General features: G+C 35.3%; 1 pseudogene; it reads right to left on the reverse strand.

Annotated features, from left to right (window-relative positions):
- Positions 1 to 15,297, reverse strand: part of LOC113053642 (unconventional myosin-XVI-like) — a 161,010-nt pseudogene that overhangs the window by 110,623 nt on the left and 35,090 nt on the right.

Below are 15,297 nucleotides of genomic sequence, written 5' to 3' on the forward strand. Positions count from 1 at the left end.
CATTAGATAATTACATTAATTGCAGAGAGGCACAGTTTGATTTTTGGCAGAGGTGTAATAATCAAAACTGTAATTAAAAATTAATTTTATATATTGCATTACATATGAATGGTTGATTTCATATGCTGCACCATTAAAAAATATATATTGTTTTGTGTCTGATCATCTCCTAGAGAGTGCCAAGACTTAATTAAACTGTATCCAACAGTTAATTTTGACACAAAATTTTAATTTAGTTTTAGTCTTAGTCTTTTGACTATAATTCTTTTTAGTTTTAGTCAAGTTTTAGTCATCTGATTTGTTTTAATTTTAGTCTTATTTTAGTCGACTAAAATTGCTTTGTATTTTAGTCGACTAAAATAAGACTAAAATCAATAACAGATTTACTAGACAATTTTTTTACAGCTGGTATAGGAAACAAACTTAACCGAAATATATAAAACACAAATTCAACTTTATTTCAACACAACTGTGTCTTTATTTCGATTCAAAAGCTTTTATGCAGCAACAGACACTGTCATGATAATGTAAACAATAACTAGCTGCCAACTGACCATCAATAAAAGAAAAATAAAGTTAGGTCCAGGACCTTAAAGCTTACAGCTGAGCTGAACAATAAGTGCATACATTTAAAGTAAATATTTAATAAGTTGGGTGGATAAAAAAAGTAACAAGATTTTATAAGGTATTCATTTGTCTAGCAATATTGTATGTTTTAAATACTACAATATTGCTAGATTAGTATGTAGGCTATAATGATAGGATGTGAACATTCACGTTTCACATGACTAATATAGAAATATTTGTGATATTGTCAACAAGTAGAACATTATAAAATATACTAAACATTAGTATTAATCAAATGTATGTATCATAATATTACGTATTAGTATTGTGCTCTCATCTAACTTGAAGAAGGGGCTATTTTACAGTACTTTTCAGTTCGTAATATTTAATGCTACAACATCTACGCACTGCAGTCTTCCAATTTTGCTTAGCTCAATAAACAAAAGAACATCGTTGTGAAATTACATTTGAGAAAATGTCCAGATGGCTCGTCTGCAAATGTCTTTTCAAATTGGTTGTGTTCTTGCCACGAATGAGCGCTCCGCGTGCTTTACGTTTTGTTTTGTTCGTCGTCAAACGTGAAGTGAGCTGTGGACATTTTGTCGCTCTTTTAGACATCACCTCTTCGAATGCCGTCTTCCCGGGAGCTCATTTAAAAACTGAAAACCTTCACTTCACGTCTCAATAAGTCAGGCTCGGATTGGTTCTCTTCTCTCATGCAGTCTCGCCTGTTATGTTTTGCTGGTTCTTTTGCTCATTCCTCGCATCTCTCCCGTCTGCTGATTTGATTTTCGTCACAGTCTATTTTCGTCTCGACCTTTATTAGTTGACGATAATGTCAATCAATTAAGTCATAGTTTTAGTCTCCATCAGTGCCTTCTTTTTTAGTTTTCGTTTCGTTTTCGTCCGCAAAAATATATTCGTGACGAAAATAATGACGAAAATATTTAGTCAACGAAATTAACAGTGGTATCCAATTACCGCTAGATTGGTTTCTGTTTAGCTGTACTGTACTCTGGCAAACTCTTTGAATGTATTTACATCTCTGTGCTCACAAAACTAACTGACACAAATGTAGTCATCCATCTTGCTTGAGTGCAGTGCTCACACACCGGACTGGGTCTATTAAAGTCAGTGACACTGAATGGTTTCAAACGTTTCCCACAGCTACAATAAACCAACTAAAGGGAGTGTAATGGACACCCACCATTTAGTTGGTGAACAGGCATTGAACAGAACATGCCTGTGTCATAAACAAACAAGCATTGTCAAATAAAGGAAAAATAATTAATAACTGCTTTAGTCCTCCTAAGCTTTATAAAAAAAAAAAAAAAGTTATACACTGGGTGTGCAGTCATATCTGACCACGAACCATAAGAGGGCAGGAGTTTGGGTCATTTAGATCTTATTTGTGTAAATGTATCCACTTTTAAAACTCCACTACAGTAAAACAAAATATTAAAAAGAAAGAAAGTAAAGAAAATGAGAATTTATCATTAATTTGTCCCAGACTGCTGCCATCTGATAAATTAATAATAGCATGTAAAAATAACATCAGGCCGAAATCATGTTGTGACAACAATGGACTGTAAATGCAATGTTGTCTATGGTTCCACCTTCTGTGAAATAATTATAATATCTATTATTTGGTAAGTTAATTAAATTATTTGGTAATGCTTAGTTTGTTACTTCCATTAATTTACGTTCTCCTTTACAATCTTTTACACTTTGGATGTTTTATTGTCTTAACCCTTCATTTCTGTGTGTTTGTTTAACATTGAGGTTGATATTTCGCTCAATATGTTTTTCAAATTGCTCAGCATTAGGGTCTTTCCCATTAATATCCAATGGCTGACAGTTATGAATGACTCAGACTGAGGAAACCATTACGTGTCTGTGTGTGTGTGTGTGTGTGTGTGTGTGTGTGTGTGCATAACTGAACAGCTAATAAGGGTTAATACAGAATGTGTCGCCCAGGTGTGGCTTAAATTTCCAAACAAAATTTAAAGTCAGAACATATTATATATTATTTCTTTAAAATAAGTCCACATAATATTTTGTAGAGGACCTCAAAGGAACTACATTTTGGGACATTGATTGGAAACCGTGTATGACAGCTCAAGAGGCAACGTGCATGTAACTGAATTTGTCAGAGCTTGTCCTTATGTTCTTACCAGATGGAGCAGAGATCCTCCTGAGGAAATCACTGTGTTCAGGTCAGCTCCCTCCTTCAGCAGCCTCAGCACTGGAACAAAAGAAAAAGCAATGAGGGATGAATATATTTGCAAAATGAACACTTCTCAGCGACTCTCTCTGCACACAAACTCATAGTGAGGAAATATGATGAATTATTACAGTCCCTACAGACACAAATGTGGGCTCGGTTCCAAAACCTAGTGTGCTGCCTAGCTGTCTACTGCCTACAAATAAACACCAACCTTGTAAGGCCACATTCTTACAGATATGGAACTTCACAAGTGACTGATTTATAACACTACAGTACATCAAACAAACTGTGCTATTCAAAAATTGGTTTGGTGTTAGCATGTTGCTAAGCTAACCAACATATGCATACAAACACAGGATTAATAATAATAATAATAATAATAATAATTAAAGCTGCAAGCAGCCTTTCCGGGGCCAAGCCCTTATTGCTCTTTGGCTTGTAAGGGTTTTTCCAGTAACTTTTCCAGCACTTTTCCAGAACAGATAGATTCAGAATTACAGATAGGGTGAAATCAGAAGGTCTGATGAGAACGAACACAGAATGAAGTTACAAAAACACACTTATTTTTGATCCCATTTTAAGAAACTTTAGTACAGCTCTTACCCATGTAATAAAGGAATTGAAATGACTACTTTATACCCAATTTTAAACTTGTCCCATACAGGATTCTAACCCACAACTGGAATGGTTCAGGATTCATGATATGGGGTTTAGCAACTTGCGCCACTCAGAGGACATTAATTAAGGACTTAAAAAGTAGAGGCTTCAGTGAAAGAATAAGTACACAAAATCATGTTAACTAAAAATCTAAATGGCGGACACATGGTTCATTCAGAATGTGTGAGAAAACACATTTCCAATTAAATGGGAAGGATTAATGTGAGTATTATCTAGTAATAATCCAAGTGACAATTCACAGCTTTATAAATGTTTAGAGAAAGAGTCAAATATCTATTTATCTGGGTTATAGGTAAGTCAGAATGTATCAGTACTGAAGGTTAATAGTTCAGTGCTTATAGTAGTAAATATTTTTATTGTAACAGTTAAAAGTTCATTCTACTGCTGAAACAATTGAATTAACAAGACAATGTATCTGGAATGTGGAAATCACAGTCTTTGGGTCAACTGCACGTCACTTACAACAGTAACATGTGGTTGGCCAACACATTGCAGTTCCTGAGTTCTTGGTTGGGAACAAGAAAAAAAAAATAATAATCTTGTTTAACCATTTTTGTGCAGCTCATTTATAATTTGACTTAAATTACACACTAGATGTTTAGACCAATAATGGAAATTTTATAGGGGACTAAAATTAAAGTCCAGGTCATACAAAAAGAGGATTAGTCGGAGTTTAAAAACAAAAAATTAAAGCAATATAGTACAGGTACAAAAATAGAGGACAAAAGTTAGTGTTGTATTGCATTTATTTAGAAGGAAATAAATTTGGGTGAAAAAAGGAACCATCAAAAGTAAAACATTGATAAAGAAAGCATCCTGTATAGTTGCAAAACTTAAACATTTAATCAAGTAGAAGAAAGCTTCACAATTAAATCATATTTTTACAGCAACGTATATTTCCATTACAAATTTTAGCAACTAGAAATGGGGGGAAAATAAACAAACATTTTAACCATTGAAAAGTAAACCCCTATAGATCTACATCTACAATTTTTTTTTTTTTTTTTTACAAGAAAATACAAGTTATACAGGTTGTATAAACTTATCACAAGTCTATGTATCACACTTTGTTTTTTTACATGAATGTTTGGTTTCTGTTACAGGTCTTTTTTGTGGGATGAAAAGTGCAGCAGGTTCTTGTGACGATTCGGTTTCTACAATTTGAAGAAACTGTTCATCGTTTGAATGTTTGGTTTCTTTTACTGGTGTTTTTTGCGGGATAAAAAGTGCAGCAGGTTCTGGTGACAATTGAGTTTCTTCAATGTGAAGAAGTTCCTCATCAGTATCGTCGTTGGGTGTTTTTTGCATTTGTAGAACCTGCATGTTGTGTGTAAATGTTACTGTTAAACTTTTCATGGCCAGGAACATCTGTTCGATGTCCTGGGCATCGGTGTTGCCCAGGTCAAGTAGTGGTGCTAAAAATCTCTTCAAAATGGAATTTGACACTGTTAAAGAGAGCTCCGTTTTGTTCTCTTTAAGCTCCAAAATGCCAAAATGCCACAAAAAAGTTTTGTGACGTAAGCGGTGCCACTCCTTAACATTTTGCACTTTGTGCAGTGTTTACTGATGTTTATTTGCACACCTTGTAAAGCAGAGGTGATGTTTTTGTGAGGAGTAATTTCATCCTCAGACATTTGATGAAGTGGTCCAGTAGAAATTTGAATTTTTAAAGGTGTAATTGTTGTGTGTCTGGTTGATTGTAAAAAGGTTTTTTGTTGGTACCTTTTTGTCATCAGGTTCGTAAAGTTATACGAGTTTCCTTGATAGACGTCACTTATGAAGTTGTCCCACAAGGCAATTTGAATTCCTCCGGTTTCATCAGTTATCCAACAGTTCATTACCTCTGCTTCAGTCTTGTTAAAAAAACAAATTTTTAACAGACTCTATCTTTGTTACTTTGGCTTTTAGTGTGGGTATCTGTACACAGAGAGTGCAAGAGTGAAAATCAACAATCATGCCATTTGTTTTCAATGTACTTCAAGTTTTAATTTGTATGGAAAAATGTTGTGCAACTTACATGATGCTGTGCATCTAGGGTTTTCATTTCGGTAATGGTGGAGGGGTGTGGTTGCTTTGGGGGTTTATGGGGGAATGGTACTTGATTCACTTCGAGTGTTGTAGAGCTGGTACTCTGGATGTCATATTTTGTGTCATTGCTGTCTGGAAAACGAAAGAAACATTTTTAAAAATTAGATGACGAGGAGGCACATGTGCAATCACTTACATTTTACTTAAAACACCATGTAATTTTTGTTTAAAATACTGAGAATAACAACAAATAAAGCATTGTGAGTTTGTAATAAATTCTGACCATGTCACAAAAGTAAATCGAAACTGTATACAAATATATACTTGCCTCACAGACAAGAGAAATGTATTAATGGAAAGTTTGAAGTGTTGACTTTGGAATCATTTCATGTTTTTTAATCTTAAACACTTTCAGATTATGTAATCTGCATGAAAATTCTCTTGTTTTTTTAAGACACATTAATTATTGTTTGCCGGTGCACCACAGCAAGCTTTATGCATTTGAGCACTGATTAGTTGGTATATATATATATATATATATATATATATATATATATATATATATATATATATATATATATATATATATATATATATATATATATATATATATATGCTTATGATTTATATAAATGTGCTATCCGTTGACTAATTGCTTAAGTGAAGAATTGCTAGTTGACTAGAAAAATCAAGGGCAATCAAAGAAAAAAAAAAAAGTAACTTATGGTAAGAAAACTAAAAATTACTACAAATAAAAAGTGGAGTAAAATATACAAGGCATACTTACTTGGAACTTTCTTTGCATTCATGAGTTTGATTGCGGAGCAGTTCCTTGCAGCATTGTTCCATGAGGTTTGTTGATTACACTGAAAGATGACTGTGTGGTGGTATGTGTCCCTGTCAGTTTGTAGTGAAGCGGTGAAGTATTTGCTATTAATTTTAGATAGTTTTATGGGTGATACAGAATGCACGTATCCTGAAATTGAGTCTGGAAGTTGGTTCATTTTTCTCTCAATTTTGTTTTTCAAAATTTCTGTTCTTACAGTGGAAAAAATCTAATGGAATCCTTTGCAGGATACTCTGGTATTTAACATAATTCACAATTGATTGGGAACGTACCATTACTAATTAGTTGGTTCATAGTTAATTAATTGGAGTGTGTCATTCGTTGATGTTGATTTTAAGTTTATTAGTTGATTAAGGTCTTTAGTGGTAAGTTGTGGATAGATTCATACTTGTAAGTTAATTGGCTTGTTTGTCATTACACTACATTTAATTTTTGCATGTTATGTATTTGTGGTATAGGCAGGTAAAAATAATACACTGATTTATGTATAGTTTTGTATAGATATCTATAAGTATTGTGAAATAGAGAAAAATGACAATGATATTTTATGGAATTAATTCTTTATTAATTTTAGTAAATATAACTTTTGTGTGGGAAACATGGAAAAGTTGAGTGACATGTATAGCAATGATACTGGTATGATGAAATTGTCTGTTAAGTCTGTGTTACTGCTGTTGTTGATATTATCACTGGCCCAGACAAAGTAATTAATATATATATTACCTTTATTTAACCAGAATAAAACTCATTGAGATTAAAAATCTCTTTTACAAGAGCGTCCTGGCCAAGACAGGCAGCAGCACAATTAACAAGGTTACAGACATAAAAACATATAACATATAACGTCAACATATAACAATTTATACAAGTAATAAATAATTATAAAATCATAAGAAATCAGAATTTCACCTATTATCGCAAGCGATAAACAACAGCAAGGATCGTCCGTCATAACTGAGTCAGTCATTACATCTACAGCCAGTTTGTGTAGCTTCCATGTTATTTAAAAGTAATTTAAAATCAGTCAATGAAACTGGCTCCTTAAGATTCAGGACATTTTGCAGCTGATTCCAAGTGCAGGGTGCCGCATACTTGAACGCCCCTTTTCCCAGTTCGGTCCGGACTTGAGGGACAGATAATAATAATAAGTCCTCAGAACGAAGACAATATCTTCCTGTATTTTTCTTTTCAATGTAAGATTGGAGGTATGGGGGAAGCAGACCAAGAATTGCCTTGTAGATAAAAATGTACCAATGATTAAGTCTACGGGTGGACAATGCAGACCAACCAACCCGATCATACAAAGAACAGTGATGAGTAAGTGCTCTAAAGTTTGTGATAAACCTAAGAGCTCCATGATAAACAGTATCCAACAGTTTCAAGCTTGTGATGGAAGCATTCATGTATATGACATCGCCATAGTCCAGCACTGACAAGAAAGTGGCAGCAACAAGCCTCCTTTTGGCCTCAAAGGAAAAACATGACTTGTTTCTAAAATAAAAACCCAACTTCAGTTTTAATTTTTTTACCAACTGTTGAATGTGAGGTTTAAAAGAGAGTGAATCATCAATTAGGATACCAAGATACTTGAATTGAGATACAGACTCAATCTCGGAGCCCTGAGAAGTAGTGATGGGTAGAAGATTCCGTGACATTGATTTTGTATTTGAGAACAACATAAGTTTTGTTTTGTCGTCATTCAAAACAAGTTTTAAATCGAACAAGGTACGTTGTACAGTATCAAAAGCAAGTTGAAGCTGACAAAGAGCTTGGTTTGGAGTTGATGCAGAGCAGTAAATCACAGTATCATCGGCATAAAAATGAAAATTTGCATTGGAGACATTTTGATCAAGATTGTTGATATATAAAATAAATAGAAGTGGTCCCAGCACTGACCCCTGGGGCACACCCTTGGATATACTAAGAGGGCTGGAAGTGAGACCATCTGCCTGTACACACTGGGATCTACCTGATAGATAGTTTTCAAACCAGCAAACTGTTTGTTCTGACAACCCGACACTGAGAAGTCTTTGTTTTAATATTGCATGATCCACAGTATCAAAAGCCTTCGATAGGTCAATAAAGAGAGCTGCACAATGTTGTTTTTTATCTAAAGAGTCAATAAAATCATTTACTACTTTTAGGGCTGCTGTAGTTGTGCTGTGTTTTTTACGAAAACCTGATTGAAAATTAGACAGAATATTATTGATAGTTAGAAACTCTTTCAATTGTTCATTCACCAGAGTTTCCATAACCTTGTCCAGGACAGACAGTTTCGAGATGGGTCTATAGTTATTTAAATCAGTCGGGTCTCCTCCTTTTAACAGAGGAAAAACAAATGCGGATTTCCATATAAGTGGAATTTCATTCGTGTCCAGAGAAAGATTAAAAAGATAAGTCAAAGGCGGTGCAATAAAATCAGATGCTAACTGTAGAAAATAAGGCTCCAAGTTATCAGGACCAGCCGATTTTCTAATGTCTAAAAGTGTGAGGGCTTTATGCACTTCTGAAACTGAAAATGGCTTGAAACTAAAATAATTACTGACTCCAGAATGACCATGAGAATTACCTTTAGGATGATTCTGATGTGAAGTGCTGAGGGAATCAAATAATGAACCAGAGGCAATAAAATGCTCATTAAAACAGCCAAGCATCTCAGCCTTATCGGAAAATTTATGTGAGTCCTTAAGAATACATGGTGGCAGCTCAGTGCCAGTTTTGTTTCCAGCCAAGGATTTAATCGTCTTCCAGAATTTTAAGGGGTTATTTAAATTATTTGAAGTTTCTATAAGAAAGTGGTCAGCTTTGGCCTTCCTGATAGCCACAGTGCACAAGTTGCGCAGTCTCCTGAAGAGCAGCCAATCTGAATCCAGACTTGTTTTCCTGGCTTTTGCCCAGGCCTTATCACGCTCATGAAGAGAGTTGGCTAAATCTACAGTGAACCATGCATTGTTTCGGCCTTTTACTCTATATTTTCTGAGGGGAGCATGCTTGTCAACAATTTCTTTAAAACCATCATAAAAAAATTTCCAAGCATTTTCAACATCTGCAATAAGATAAATTTTATCCCAATCAAAATAATACAGGTCATATAAAAACCCTTGTACCGAAAAATGTTTTGTGTCACGCTTAATAATGATACGTGGTTTGGTTTTGGGAATTTTTGTGTTTCTGACCGTGGCAACAACACAGTGGTCACTAATGTCGTTTGCAAAAACAGAAGCTGCTGAGTATTTGTGAGGAACGTTGGTTAGGATAAGATCAATTAAAGATGATTTATCTGGACATTTCAGGTTAGGTCTAGTGGGACTGTCAACGAGCTGAAAGAGATTTAGCGAGTCACAGTAAGCTTTAAATTCATCAGATACTGGATGTAACCAGTTCCAATTTAGATCTCCAATGACTACAATTTCGTTCTGATTTAGTCCTGATAAAAGCTGCATTAAAGAAGGCAGAGCATCCCTGACAGCTGATGGTGTCCTATAGCAACCAACTACCGTAATGTGGAGAGTCCTAGAGACCTCGAGGTCAAGAGCTAAAAATTCGAATTGCTTACTCACTGATTTAGAGAGAAGCATATTTACATGAAACTTATTTTTAATATATACCGCGACACCCCCACCCCTTCTGGGACGATCAGTCCTATACACGTTGTAACCATCAATACTGATATCCTCATTCAGAACAGATTTGCTTAACCAAGTTTCTGATAAAACAATTACATCAGCTTCAGTTGAGTGTGCCCAAATACGAATCATATCTATCTTTGCAATCAAACTACGAACATTCAAGTGAATAAAACCAAGGCCAGCCCTGGATTTAAAATCAGCAGGGGTATTGAGACATATAGCAGAGTCTGGGCCTGGATTAGGTTGCACATTTCCTGAAATCAACAGCAACAGAACAATTAAACACCTCAGCTTAAGTGATTTAGATGATTGAATAGAGGATTCATTCTTTGAACTTATTTTTAGTACAAAGCTAGGAAGGCAGCTTTCAGAAATAGTAAAATTGTCTTGTAAAGCCATAACACTGATCAGACGGACCAAGTCCGCAGTGTCTGATGAGAAGAACAGAGGCAGGTGCATTGATTTAATGTCTGACGCACAAACAGATGCGCACGTCCCCCAGCGTGTTGTGACTGTGTTTAAAAGACCTGCACGGGAGTAGTTGTTCCTGTGCGGGCATCCATACATTCCGCTCAAAGTTAGTAAACACATTACAAAAAAGGGCAGCGCCATTGCACGTTCCGTTCCTAGCCAATGCATTAGTAATCCAGTCCAGATTTTCCGACCTCCTGAGACAGATGACGTTGCATCACGTCATATGTAAACAGGAAAACAAGCCCAATGAAGCAATGCTGTGAAAGAAGTGATCAAAAATCAGGACCCGCCAGATTTTAAAACAACAAAGATACAGATTCAAGCACAAGGCGCAAAGACAAGAAAAAAGCACTTCCCTTTCTCATGAGAAGTTTGGACACGTAAGATTCGAAGGCGTGTCGGCGATTTGGCTGCGTTGAACAGGGTCCAAGTTCCGCACTGACAGGGCGGTCCAGGTCATCCGAAACGTCAAGAGAGTAAGTTTCACTTCAATTAAATCCAAGTTCGATGTGTGATGGACTGGTTCCTTATAGAACGTTAGCGATGAACAGAAAACGGCCAGTGTAGATTAGTCCCAGCACAGTGCCTGTAAACCACTTGCCGTGTTCGCCTGCCAGATTAACTGTCTATTTACAAATCAAAGACAGTAACCTAGTTTACTCGAAGCAAGTCCAATATTTCAGAGACAGCACCATCAAGAGACAATAACATTGATGACAATCACACAGACAGAGACAGAAATGTAGACGGTTTGGGACATGCTGCCATCGGTAATATTAATCAAAGCAGTCAATGTTTTGCATAAAATGCATCAAATACAGATTGTGGTAAGTCTATTCAATATTAAGTATTAGTTATATCCACTGAAAAACTAAATTCCCTTGGGTTTAGTTAGTGTGTACATTTGGAGTATTAAAGTATTGATGGGTTATTATGTTTACTTCATTTCTATATAGATGAGTACTATTTATTTAATATTTACCCAAAATAAGGTGATATGAGAATTATACAGCATGTGTCATGTAATGTCTGTTTCAGTCATACATGAACTTAGAGGGTGCCCTTGCCTAGAAAGTGTTCAAAACATTTAAGAAAATCCTTTATATAGCATTTAACGATTGATGCAGCTGAATAACATGACTAAAAACATTCTGATGGATGAATGTTCAAGATAATAAACAAACTTTTATGAAGATATGTTTTGTGTTATTGTAGCCACATCCTAAATATGTGTTCTAAATTACTTCACTGTACATTTAAGCTCTTTATAACTGCGTTTCTTGTGACAATAATTAATTCTGTCTTGGAAAGAAATTGTGAAGTGTCTGCTTTCAAATGAGGCTGAAAAGAGGTGGAGTCATTTGTCTGTGTTCCTAGAGCAGGTGAGGTTGATTTAGAGCTTTTCATAACATGTGGTGAAAATGCGTGCTCCTTTGAACTATTTGTTTTATAAATATATGCCAATTGACAACTTTAATCAGTTTAAGCTTCATGCCTATTTAATGTTATAAATCAATAGTTTATTTTCAGTGATAAAACTTTGTCTGGTTTAAAACTATGAAATTTCACACTTCCCTCTTCATTATATGATTCTCCGCTTCATGAACTGTTTTTATGAAGCAGCACAAAACTGATAAGAAGGTAAATTTTATTGTATAGTTTCTGCAAAACTTTAACTAATTTATTTAAACCGTAATTAAAGCAATAACCATATTCTTAGTTTTGTATGTATTAATGTATCTTCAGATTTCTACAATAGCTACGGTTGAAACTTCCTTCTTGTCCATTAAATGATTTTCCATTCTATGAACTCTTTTGATGAAGAAGCACACAACCGATAAAAAAGATAGAATATATTATCCTTTGTGCCTATTAATCAGAAGTTGATACTATTTTTATGACTTAATTTATTAATTTTTCTGCTTCTCTTTCTTACAATGAATACAAAACCATTGTTCAAGTATCTTCAGAAAATGTCCCGGCAAAACTTTAAACTGATGCAGGCAGTCAATAGTGAAAGACATCACAAATGCATAACCACAAAAGTAACACAATTCTATATGAAACGTTGGATGGATGGCTTGTATTATATTTAGCCTATGTGCAGCAAATTTAGATGCCAGCCAAAGGAGGATGGCTTGCCCCTGCTGAGTCTGGTTCCTCCCAAGGTTTCTCCCTATACCTTTCTGCTGCTGATGCTCCTCTTCGCTAATTTTGGGAGTTTTTCCTTGCCACTGTTGCCGTCTGGCTTGCTCACTGGGGCTTTAAGGCACAATATTTTCAATGTAAATGGTGTAAAGTGTTTTTTAAAGAACAATAAATACATGATGAATTTGAATCTACTTCTGTCTTTGCTTTCATAAACCTCCATGTACTCCGTCAATGTCCTTTTTGTTTACTGATCTACATTAGATGTTCTAAGTAGAATTTGTTTATATCTAAAAAATTTAATTGACCTCTCTGAGCACAATTCATAGCACACTATTACATAGAGGGTTGTGGTGATTGTTGATCAGATGTTCTATTATAATGTCACCTCACAGAGTAATTTGAAACCTGTGAGCACAATTCTTATCATATGAAACATTTGGCACATGGTTACTATAATGTTCAAGATATGGCTTTATATAAAAAGGAATACCGATTAAGCAAACTTGCATGCTAAAAAAAATTATGTTTTTAAAGTGTAGTGCGGAGCAAAAACCGCAAATACAGCAGCAATATAATATACATAAAAAAGTTGAAGTAAAGAAATTCAAAAATGAACAGAAGTTTGTGAAAATAAACAATGAATTACTGCTTCAATACACTCATGAAACAACAAACACCATATTGACCACTGAGGGTTAGAATGGACAGCTTAGAGTGCACCACTCAGTTGACTACACAGCATACTGCATAAAACGGATTAAGGTGTGAAAACGATCTCCCAACTTCAAAATCAAACAGAACTTCAGATGAGAAAAAACAAAAACATACTTTTGGTTCAATGCAATCACACAGAAAATCCAATGTCTTGATCAGAAGTAACATTCAGCACTCTGGATTCAAACACAATCTCACAGGTTTGGGACCAGCGCCTGAACAGAGTGAGCCACATTAGTTAATGCAAAATTGACAAACCACAGAAGAGAGGTTAAGGTGTGAGAATGATCTCTCAAAAGCCCAAAATAACATTTTAGCCAGATTAGCATGCTACGCTAAAAAATACTAACGTTGCTCAAAGTTAACCAGATAGCTCAAGAGACCCATTAGAGTGAATAGAAATGTGTTAGCATTTTAGCTAATTAGCATGCTAAGCTAACTAGCATAAATAAACAAGCAGAATCGGAATGACCCAAAGAATCCATAGACACCAAAATCATAATTTTCTGATAAATTGTTCAGAAGGTATAAGCAAAAAAGTTAATTTTTGGTATCTTAACACCCATAGGTGGCGCTATTCCCAACTTTGGCATGTAACCTCAGATCATGGTGTAGATGAAGTGTACCAAGTTTGGTTTCGATTGATCAAAGTTTGGCCGAGATACAGCATCTCAACCAATTTTAGGTCAACCTCATTAAGTTGACAATTGAATAACTTTTGAACAAAGACGAAAATAAAAAATCTGTTCAGTCATTTCTATGCGGCTCAGTCCAAAGAACATATGAGCCAAATTTCAGAAGAATTAGACCAATTTTGAAGGAGTAGTGTTTAGACTGAATACTGTAATTTTCAAAATGGCCGTTACTGTAATGGGCGGAGTCTTGATGTAAGGTGTGGAATGGAATCTCCATGAAGAGACAAAATAAATGTACTAAGTTTTATTTTCATAGAATTAGTGGTTCAAGAGTTATTAACGTTTGAATGTTTGGACTGCTGGTGGCGCTATAGAGTTGGGCCTATATAGGCCTATAATAGATGGCTATTATATAGCCGTACTTCCAGCACATGGTGTTGATGATGCCTATCAATTTTTGTGAAGATTTGTACAGTAGTTCAAAAGTTATAGCAATTTTTGACAAATTTCAAAATGGCGGACGGGTGGTCCAGGTGGTCTTGACAAGATTGACATCCACAGATTCGAAATGATCTACAGAAACCATAGACATCAAGATCATACTTTTCTGATGAATTGTTCAGAAGTTATAAGCAAAAAAGTGAATTTTTTGTATCTCAACACCCATAGGTGGCGCTATTCCCAAATTTGGCATGGACCCCCAGATCATGATGTAGATAAAGAGTACCAAGTTTGGTTTCGATTGATAAAAGTTTGGCCGAGATACAGCATCTGAACCGGTTTTACGTCCACATCATTAAGTTCACAGCATCATAACTTTTTTTTTCACTAGTGTTCAAAAAATTCTGTTCAGTCAATTCTGTGCGGCTCAGTCCAAAGAACATCTGAGCCAAATTTCAGAAGAATTGGACCAATTTTGAAGGAGGAGTATTGCTTAGACTGAATACTGTACTTTTCAAAATGGCCGCTACTGTAATGGGTGGAGTCTTGATGTAAGATATGGAGTGGAATCTCCATGAAGAGATTGATCAGCTGTACTAAGTTTTATTTTAACAGAATTAGTGGTTCAAAAGTTATTAACGTTTGAATGTTGAATTTTTGGACTGCTTGTGGCGCTGTAGAGTTTGGCCTAGAGACCCCAAAGTTGGTCAGATATTGACCACTAATATTGACCAGTTCTACAAGTGTGCCAAATTTTATCATTTTCCCATGTTCCCTTCATAGGGCTGCCGTAGACCCCCATTGAGGAGGAGGAGGAGGAGGAGCAGAAGAAGAAGAAGAAGAAGAAGAAAACATACAGATACAATAGGGGCTACAGCCCTCTGGGCTTGGCCCCTTATAATAATA

The sequence above is a fragment of the Carassius auratus genome, chromosome 34, assembly GCF_003368295.1.
Source record: "Carassius auratus strain Wakin chromosome 34, ASM336829v1, whole genome shotgun sequence".
NCBI lineage: Eukaryota > Metazoa > Chordata > Actinopteri > Cypriniformes > Cyprinidae > Carassius > Carassius auratus.